Genomic DNA, 9,083 nt, shown 5'->3' on the forward strand with positions numbered 1-9,083 from the left:
TCGCCTGACCCGAATCCAATTGAGCATGCATTTCACTTGCGGAAGACAAAATTGAAGGGAAAAGGCCCGAAGAACAAGCGGGACCTGAAGACAATTTAAGTTGTAAAAGATGAGAACTGTGTCCATGTCCCAATATTGATCATTTAATATTATTTATTATAAAATTTAATATTTGACAGTAGTTATCACATGACAGACACCGTAATGATTCACTATTAATTTACAACAATACATTACTGTATTTTATAATAATTGTAAAACAATGTTAGTTTGCAGGTAAATCAGTTAAAACGATAAATTAGCCATTTAACAATAACAGTAAATAACTGCAATTTAACATCATAAAACAGCATTTTGTCATGAATGCCTGTAAATGTACGGTGGTTTAAAAAAAAACTTTCGTAATTGTACTGTAGATTACAATATGTTAAATGTGCAACCGCTACCTCTAAACAACTCTTGATTATAACTGCATTCATGGAATAATAATTCAACAGATTAATTTGTCAATTATCATCCATGACAGGGGGGGGGGGCGCCATGTTGTGCAATATCACCCTAATTGAGTCATTTCAACTTTACCTCATCAGTCCATTTCTCAAGTGGCACGCGGGCCAGCCCTTCTGTCGACGACCGCCGTGTACCCTCATCACCATTTGGATTTCCCCCCCGCGTGTTACAAGCAGCTCTCAGTGTGATGCACGACACCACAAGCACAATAACAAACCTATTGTTCACTTAATACCTACAAACGGAACTTTATTGTTTTCATAAATCTCACCGACTCTACCGAACGATGTGTCCACCAGCGCAGGTCGGCGGCAACATAATACACTCGGCAACATTATCCTTATATTGCCGCATATATATATATATCTGACTGAGCGCACATGCGGAGAAAGAAGTTCTCCGTTCAAATATTTATCCTGGAAAATTATTTATGAAGACGCAGGAGAGAAACAGCGCGCCCGCCGCCTGTTGCTCCGCGAGTTGGCCCGCGCGGTCGGCTCGCATGCATTAATAAGCAGATTGGACAGGATAGAAAAACAGCGATGGTGTATTATGTAGTTGTTGGGGGGTGTCCAATGTCCAGCGCGGGGGCCATTTGCAGGCACACATCTCAAGGCACCACTGGACCTTTGTGTCTTGTTTTTTGCACCGATTGGTGTCAACGCGAGTCTTAAGCAGTGATGTCAGTAATATGACGATTAATATGAATAATATGATGATTTGTGGTAACAAGCAAGCCAACATGTTACAATTTCCAGACTAGTAATCAGATTAAAGATACTTATCCAATTAACTGTACGTAACTATTTTCATATTTTTTTCAGTAGCCTATTCATGTTAACACTTTAACTTTTTGCAGTTATCTCTTTTTCAATAAAAACATTTTGGTTTTTCTTTTTCATAAAACCAACATTATCAAACATTACTGTTAAAATGCACTTCCAAAAACATATTTGCCATATTTATTTTTAAGTGTTACCAGTTTTTGAATGCAACTAAAAAAGTAACTTGTAATCTAACTACGTAACTTTAAAATCAAGTAATCATTAAAGCAACTACGTAACTTTTAAATCAAGTAATCAGTAAAGCAACTAAGTAACTTTAAAATACAGTAATCATTAAAGCTACTAAGTAATTTTTAAATCGAGTAATAAAGTTATTTTTTAAATTAAGTTATCAGTCGAGTAACTAAGTTATTTTTAAATCAAGTAATCAGTAAAGCAACTATGCAAATTTTTTAATTATTAATAAAATAAGTTACTTTTAAATCAAGTAATCAGTAAGGTAACTATGTTTATATTTGAATTAAGTATTCATGTGAAGTAACAAAGTTATTTTTTTTAAATCAAGTCAAATCGGTCGAGTAAGTTACTTTTCCAAGGTAACTGTGGCAGCACCGGTCTTAAGTCAGTAATGGCTGATTAGCAAGCACTTGACAATATTCCTGCTCTGCTGGAGGAAGCCCAAAGAGTGGATTTAAATGACGCGAGGATGCCACAAGGAATCAAAGCCAAGCTGTTAGTCACGGATGAGTACCACTATTGGATTAGCCGCTCATTAATAGTCTATTCTTGTCGGATAAGCCCCCTTTTTCCCCCCTTTATTATTTATTTCCCACAGCATCTTGCAAACGTCTGGCCGTGATTCACTCCAGCCACGTGACGCTGCCTTTACTATCCACACGCTTCATTTAAAGAAAGTATCATCCCCCGCTTTCAATTATCCCCTGACATATAGCCGGAGGCCCGGCAACTCTACGTGAAATGTTTACAGGGGTAATATACATGTCTCGCCACCAGTGTTAGCTGCTCTCTGACCTCATCGATTAGCGCCGCTATTTTAGTGCCGCGACGTACACAAGATGAACGGAATCGGCTCGGCGGAATGTTTTAATGGTGAACAAAACGTAATTCTTCCCACGACGACGGAAAACGACTGCAGGCTTTAATCTGCTGGCGGTGTTACCATTTAATAAGCAAAGAAAGGTTAGGCCACTGCTAGGACAGCAGTAGACAAATGGCGATAGAAATAGCAGTACAGATAGCATAGCATAGAATACGCAAATAGGACAAAATGGTTATGAGAACCATTACATAGATAATAGATCATACAGAACAGTGGTCCCGCCACGGACCATTTCATACAAATCTTTTTTTTTTGGGGGGGGGGGGTTGATTTATAAAATGCTGTATATGACAAAGTATTTGTTTAAATTTATTTTTCCAATGATCATTTTGTGCACTTTGTTTAAGAAAGTTAAAAAAATAAAAATTCTTACGGTTGTAATGTTTCTGGGGAAAAAAACATTGATAAAGTATTTTCTATTTATCAATAAACTGTCTTAATTTTGTCCTTTGTTTAAAAAGGAAACAACACAAAAACACTTGAAGGCTGAAAAATTATTGTGAATAAGCAATTTGATGATACAGATACCTAAAAAAAAAAAGTTTTATTATGTACCATAATTTTCAAAAAGTATCTGTATCGGTACCCTGGACCCGTATTTATTTGGTATTGGATTGATACCAAAATTTGCAGTATTGCACACATATTGTAGTCTCATCACTACGTTCCAAATACGTCTGTTTTTTACTCATTTCATCAGCGCTACGCGACCAAGATAATTAGCATCTTGACGTGTCAAGTGTCCGTCAGACATTTGTAATCCTATGAATCCCATCACTTTTCAAAATAAAATATTTTTTTAGCCTCAGATAATCAATAAAACCGAAAGTAGAGTAAGTTAATTATTCTTTCAATTGTGCAGTCTGCCACGGCTCGATGCAAAGTGGCCCGCGCGCCAGTGATATAGAACACAGACAAGTGTCAAGTTCAGTCAACCTAGAATATAACAGACAAGGAAGGAAGACAAGAGACTTTCTTTTTGCTCGCCAGGAGAACGGACACAAATGTGCAGTTACAATCTCCTGCTGCTCGCAAACACACTCTGCCGAGTCCTCTCTTTTTATTTCTTTTTTGGTGGTCCCTGCCTACACACTCGATGCTGTTCTAAAGGTGGTGGGGACAACAGCAATCATCATGGATACGAGTCATTGTGCAGATAATAATACAACTCTGCTCTCTTCACTGATCACTTCAACTCACATCATTAAAACAAGGCTGAATAAATGCCTTGCAATACTTTAAGAGTAAATATGGGATAATATTTATTCTAACAAGATGTCCAAAAAGTTCCAGACGTGAAAATTTTCAGATGGATCAAACTCAGCCAAGTTATCATTATGTTTGTTCGCTTGCCTGTCCCCGTGGCTGTTCGGGATTCTGCTACACGGACAATGAAGCATAACTTCCACATCCTTCTCTCTAGAATTGCATTTTTTAAATTTTGCAACGCTCCTCGCCGCCCAATTAAGCTTTCCGCATTAAAAGTGTAACACACGCGAACGTGGCAAGACGTCTATCAGCAGTCAGACCGCAATGTCCGTCTTCAGCATGCTCCGGGATTACTTAGACCAAAAGCCCCGGCGCACAATTTGGACAGTGGGATTTTTTCGAGTTTGCTGGAAAAAAAAAATAAAAAATCCATTTTGTGTCAGGCAGAAATGTGCGAGGAATAGCAAGAGAGGTGTGTGCGCGCACAGAGCCAGAGGTGAAAAAAGCAGCGCACTCGCCTCCAAATACACAGCCCGAGGTAACATTATAGATTAATCATGTTATGGGAGAACAAGCGCGAGCTCCATCACCGAGGCTGAATTTCAATGAGCCAACTGTTGACCAAAAGAGAAAGAAAGAAAGAAATTGGTGAAATATGCAACGGGTGATTAATATAGAAGCCTTGTGGTGAACCAAGCCAGTGAAACAAGGAGTATGAGTTGGACGTATCCGTCAGCCTGGAGGAAGAACACGGACAGCTGACAGGTGTCAAGTTTTCACCCGGACGCAAATTTTTTTTTAAAAAATGACGGCACGTACTGAACCTTTAAAACATGCTACACGCAGACTTCTGCTGCACTAATTAAGCAGATTTACACAAGATCCTAACCTTTAATTAATTAACAGTTTACAGATGTCATTGGGCAGCACAGTGGACATAGGGTTCGAATCACATGTGTAGTTTTGCCATCATGTTGCTTCAAAATTGTTCGTTTATTTTTGTGATTAAACTGTATATATTTCAATCTTTTCCACTTTGTGTCATTTAAACATTATTTTATTTTTTTCCGTTCTCAGTTAATAGTTACAGTGCCACCTGCTGTTTGAGCAACCTTTTTTTTTTTAATACGCAAACGTGTGGCTATAAAAAGTCTACACACCCATTAAATGCCAGTTAGAAAAAGACAAGATCAATAATTTTTCCACCAATAGTGTGATCTATAACGCATACAACACAATTGGAGAGGGAAGTTAAAATAACTGAAATGTGATTGCACAAGTGTACACACCCTCATAGGTGAGATGTGGCTGTGTTCTGAATCAACTAATCAAGTGCTTATGCCACAGGTGTCAAACTCAAGGCTCGGGGGCAAGTTTCGGCTCTCCAATTTATTTTATGATGCCATTATAACTCCCAAAAATGACACCGCTTAAATTTCAAATTGCTTAAAAAAATTCAACCCTTCTTGGGGTATATATCGTCTGATTCCACATTTCTTACAGTATTTGCACAATATAACGTTAAATATCAACTTTTCCTAATTCATTTTCAGTGGGACTGACATTGAACTTTTTATAAGTACCATTTTCCACGCCCACTTCCATAAATACAGCTGATCATCATTGCCAGGTGTCTGACACTGCTTGGTGGTGCAGTTGGTAAAGTGCATTGTTTGAGGTTGCAGGTTTGAATCCCACCTCCGACTGTACTTTGCCAATATATCCATGGCGGATAATCTGGGTTCAAACCCTGGCTTGGACCACATTTTAGTACATTCCATGGTTCGATACCAACTGACTATCATATCAGGAAATGCATTATAATTTCTCTGAAATGATTATATTACACGCCTTAGACAGATTGCAGTTCAAGTTTTCTTTTTATTAATTTGTCATTTGACTAAAAGTAAAAAAATATTATTTTTTTTTCACATAATTTATCTTTCAGATTTACTTCATAAGCACATGCATTCAAATCGTAGCATTCAGCTAATAGCATTCAGCTAATAGCATTCAGCTAATAGCATTCAGCTAATAGCATTTCCACGCAATTTCTGCAGAAATTGCACTTTGTCTAGTTCTCGAAGGTGTCCTTTGCATTTTTAGTTCACACGCTTTTCTACTCATTCGTCAAACAGCTAATTACTCAAAAGTTCTCTTTGCGCGGCCGTATCGATCGAGATCCTCCGGTAAAGAATGCGTAATGGAATAGAATAGGTCTGTTGGAGATATCGCGCCATCCGGCGCACGTACGGGCGGCTGAAAAAAACACGCCTGCAGAGATGTTTACAATTTATGTGCCTAATAGCGACCACTGGGTCATTTGTTCTGCACGCCCCAGGGCAGTGCTATTGAACCCGCTGACGTGTGTGCCGCATGTCACTCAGACTGTGCCTGCAAGATGGTCATTAGGGGGGTGAGGTGGTTAAAAAAAAAAAAGAAAAGGGCCAATTAACAGGAATCCACCTGAAAAGGCAGTTTTGCTTTGAGAGTGCAGATACGACACTGGAAAAAAGAAAGAAAAAGATCCACATTTTTAAGTACCGGTACACACAAAAGACACAAACCAATGTTTGCAGGTAATTTTTTTTTAGTGGCTATTTTGTAAAAAAAAAAAAAAAACACCTACACTGCACAAATCCTTTGTAAAAGCACCACCATTCGGTACAATAGGAAACACAAGCTAGCGCTGATAGAGGTGACGTGTTCCTCACGGAGCTTGTGGCAATACGAGAAGCACAATTTACAAAAGAAACATTTGAGTCTGTGGATCTAAAATGTTTTTAAAAAACATGTACTCACTCTTTGACTAGACACTACTGATATATAGACTTCCCCCCCCCACTACATGGCAGATTATGTCCATGATCAGTTTTGATGTGTTTTTACAGTAAATGAACTATAATGCCCTCACAAGTGGGAAAGGAACATGAACCTCAAGCGATATTAAAAGGATATTGAAGCTGTTTGAAAAAAAAAAAATTTGATCTCCCCACTATCCATCTTAAATTCCACATACTAGTAAAGTCTTTGACTAGGGCACACTATAAGAACCATCACCCTCTACTATTAGTGGCACTTTGGGTCAACTAGTATACAATTAAACCTTGCAAGTAAACTAATGTGTTGCATTAGCAATTGCCCGTTGTCTAACGAGTTTGCCGAAGATCAAACAACGAACCATAAATTTGTTTGAGAATTTATGAATGTATTTGATATCCTTCTGGCGTCATATTAGTAGGTCAAAAGTGGCACTAGTAGCGGAAAAAAAATACTAGTAAGACAGTTGTTCTACTAAAGCGCCCTAATCAATAGACTAATGTATTAGTATATGGATCTACGATATCAAATGAATGTTCACAAGGCTTTCTATAGATTAGGTTAATTTTAATCAGATCGAATGGATTAATTAATTGGTGGATGATCAAGTCTCGCTACGCCAGCCCATGACACCAAGACGTGGTGCCAAGTAGTTTCTCTATTCAGCTGCATATACATGATTGTGAATGTTGTTATTTCCGCCGTCGGAGGGCCGCCGATTACTGCCACGCGAAGCTTTAATTCGTGTTGAAGGGCTGAGGGGGGGTTCATCACTCAGGAGGCGACGGGAAGGAGCTAACTTACCGCATGCAACAAAGACCAAGGAATTTTCAGCAATTTCACACCATGGGAAGATTTGACATGAATCATTATGTGGCTAAAGAAAACGTTTTAGAGGCAAGATTATACCTTGGAAACCAAAATCAGAGGCTAATATTGACGTAAAAAAAAACATCTAGTTTGTGACAAATTCTCCAAAGACTAGACTAACTGGCTAACTAGACTAACTAAATTGACTAGGCGTATTCATATTTAGAAGTTGAAATTTGTCAAAGCTGAAAGCAATCAATGCTGAATGGGGACATGCATTTAATCATTTCAGTGAAATTGTAATGCATTTCCTGATATGATAGTGAGTTGGTTTATATGTACATCCACTTAGCGTAACTGCCATGGATATATTTGCAATGTACAGTCGATGGTGGGATTCAAACCCGCGACCTCCTGGTTACTGGACAATGCACTTTACCGCCACTGAGCAGGATCAGAGAGCTCGTAATGATGGTCAGTTGTATGTACGGAAGTGGGACTTAGAAAAAAGTCAGGGTCTTTCCCAATGAAAATGAATGAGGAAAAGTGGATTTTTAACATTAAATTGTACAAATACTGTAAGTATTGTGGAATCCGATTATATTTAAACCGGAAGGCGTGAATTTTCAGCATTCCCACAATTAGTGTGTCAAAAACAGATTTTTTTCTTTACATTCAGACCGCTGGCAGATTAGGATTTATGACGAGTGGGTCTGGAATGTAAGCCCGGTGGGTACACCGTTCTAACCGCAGTCACTTACTCTTAATGTAATTTAAAATACGGCCTTGTACAGTTCATCTGGTTTTTTGATGGTGATATTATGACCCTAAAACAGATGAGTACTATTTGCATATTTTTCCTATGAGAAAAGTAACCCTCCACTTTCGGATGAAGTCCTCTCTGTGACTGTGCCGGTGTCACCTCCTGAACTCACTGCACCGACTCCCTGCAGTGGATTCTTCAAGAGTTCCTCAGTGCAGCAAAAGGGCTCCTTTAATCCAAACTGTTAAGTCGAGTCAAAGCCCGCAACCTTCACTACCTGCCCGCCCGCCCGCCTGACTGACTTAGGATCTGCCGGCCGTGGCGGGATGAGAACACAGCCGAGGGGAAAAGATTCATTTCACTCACCCACACCTTCCCGAAAGGCTTTCAGTTTCATGGTCCACCACTTACATTTCACCCAGATTGCACACAGGAGAACTCAAATGTCAGAGCTTTTTTTTTTTTTTTTTTTTTTTGCATCCTTCCCAGCACGCGTTCACATATTAGTGTTGCAAGTTAAACAACATACGTTTCCGAGAACGATTTAAGTGCGAGTCCCCAACGTTCTAAGCGTTGAGGGGCCAGAGCAGGGGTGGGCACACTCTGTCCTCGAGGGCCGGAGTCCGGCAGGTTTTGGATGTTTCCCTTTTTCAACACAGCTGATAAATGATCAGCTCATCAGCAAGCTCTGCATAAGCTTGGTAACGATCCTGTTGATTGGAATCAGCTGCGTTGAAACCTCCAAAACCTGCAGGACGCCGGCCCTTTGAGGACCGAGTTTGCCCACCACTGAGCTTGAGGGACGGCCCCCCCCCTTTGTGTCAAAAAGCAATCGCCGCTGGTCTCAGACGACAACAGCTTTGTGAATGCGCACCACGTGTCTGTCTAATGGCTGCTTGAGTCCTTACGGATCTAAGGTGGAGATTCCCATCCACTGGTCCTTGGCATTTTAAAGTACTGTCACATGTCAACAGGTGGGCTACGGGGAATTATCCAATTTCACTCAACTGGTCCAAAAACTATGAAGTATGTACTACACATAATGTATCACTGTTCATCTATCTTT

The 9,083-nt window shown here is 39.5% G+C and overlaps 1 protein-coding gene across 1 annotated transcript in view; it reads right to left on the reverse strand.

The window, feature by feature from the left end:
- Window positions 1-669, reverse strand: part of grid1a (glutamate receptor, ionotropic, delta 1a) — a 261,199-nt gene extending 260,530 nt beyond the window's left edge. The window contains exon 1 of the mRNA XM_086093335.1: window positions 583-669. The gene's annotated coding sequence lies outside the window, so the exon portion shown is untranslated. The remainder of the gene's footprint in view (window positions 1-582) is intronic.
- Between the last annotated feature and the right edge of the window lie 8,414 nt (window positions 670-9,083).

This window comes from Leptonotus elevatus, chromosome 13 (genome assembly GCF_054856555.1).
Source record: "Leptonotus elevatus isolate MCC_2025b chromosome 13, RoL_Lele_1.0, whole genome shotgun sequence".
NCBI classification, from domain to species: domain Eukaryota; kingdom Metazoa; phylum Chordata; class Actinopteri; order Syngnathiformes; family Syngnathidae; genus Leptonotus; species Leptonotus elevatus.